This window comes from Nannospalax galili, unplaced genomic scaffold, assembly GCF_000622305.1.
Source record: "Nannospalax galili isolate Female #2095 unplaced genomic scaffold, S.galili_v1.0 scaffold894, whole genome shotgun sequence".
Classification (NCBI taxonomy): domain Eukaryota; kingdom Metazoa; phylum Chordata; class Mammalia; order Rodentia; family Spalacidae; genus Nannospalax; species Nannospalax galili.
The window spans coordinates 20,175-21,716 of NW_008334892.1; the positions used below are offsets into that span (position 1 = coordinate 20,175).

General features: G+C 39.3%; 1 non-coding gene across 1 annotated transcript; it reads right to left on the reverse strand.

Annotated features, from left to right (window-relative positions):
* Window positions 1-470: 470 nt before the first annotated feature.
* Window positions 471-538, reverse strand: LOC115069702. Its single transcript, XR_003848945.1, has one exon. It is a non-coding gene; the product is annotated as a small nucleolar RNA SNORD2 (small nucleolar RNA).
* Between the last annotated feature and the right edge of the window lie 1,004 nt (window positions 539-1,542).

The following is a 1,542-nucleotide window of genomic DNA, read 5'->3' on the forward strand; positions in this document are numbered from 1 at the left end:
GCTCGGTGTGGTGGCATTTACCTATAATCCTAGTGCTTGGAAGACTGAGGCAGGAGGCTCACCGTAAGTTCAAAGTCAGCCTGGGCTACATAGTGGGAGATTCTGTTTTAAAAATTAGTAAGTATTGGCCATAGTGGTATACACCTTTAGTCATAGCATGGCATACTTTATACTTAAAAATATTGACTCAGAATCACCAATGCCAAATACACTCTAACCACAAGGCTTCTTAAATTTTTTCCACTCACAATCCCTTTTCCCCTGAGAAAGACTTACATGACTCTGGGTAGATAGATATATAAAATAAGCATACAAATAAAACATTTACTGATTATAAATCACAAAGAAATTATATTTTTAAATAATTCTTTGATATACACATAGTTTTACCACTTATTAAAGGCAAAAGCAAATCCAAATACTAATAAGGTGAATATGCTGTTGATTTTCACAAAAATTAATTATTTTCCCCGTGACCAGCAAAGAGTATTCTCTTTATTTCAAGTCAGTCCCAAAAATGACTACCATCATTTCATGCAAAAATTAAAGCTTAACAAATATTTGATACTGTAGGATGTAGAACATCCTCAACTTTTTGAGTTGATGCTTTGATTTTATAATGCTGAGAATGCCACTTTGCAGAAATGTGAACAAAATGAAGGAAGTGTGGTGTGGTTTTGTGAATGAGAAATGTTTGCCATAGACTCGTGTATTTGAACACTTGATCCCCAGTTGGTAGCCCAGGGTTTGAAGTTTTTGGGGTTTTTGTTTGTTTGTTTGTTTTCCTTTTGAAGCAGGGTCTCCCTGTAGCCCCAGCTGTCCTGGAACTCACTATATAGCCCAGACTGGCCTTGAACTCACAGGGATCCACCTGCCTCTGCCTCCCAAGTGCTGGGACTACAGGTGTGCACCACCATGCCCACAGGGTTTGAAGTTTTATAGCGTCATCCCACTTCCTGCTCTCTCTCTCTTCCTCCCTCCCTCCCTCCCCCTTCCTGTGTGAGGATGGCAATGTGATCAGCCAGCTTCCTGCTCCTGCCCCTATGCTTTCCCAGAATTGCCATACTCTCCCTGCCATGATGGGCTCTGTCCCTCTGGAACCATAAGCCAAAATAAATCCTTTCTTCTATCAGCTACTTTTTGTCAGGGTATTTTATCACAGAAAGAGAAAAGCAACTAATGCAGGGCCATTTTCAGAATTGTTAGAAATTTTGTCCTCATGCTAATCCAAAATTCATTGACTTTTCTTAATGACAAGTCAAACAGCATGTTGTTGATGCTGTTGTTTTGAGACACGTCTCCCTGTAGCTTCAACTGGCCTGGAACTCACCATGTACACCAGGCTGGCATTGATCTCATAGAGACTCACTTTGCATCTGCCTCCTGAGTGCTGTGATTAAAGGCGTATATCATCACACTGGCTCAAATAGCAATTTATAAAATCAAACATTCAAACGTAATCCAATCCAAATATATATTAATCTGATGTTTGTATACTGAGGAACGATGGTAGAAAAATATTAAAAGTTTTGTTTTCTGTAA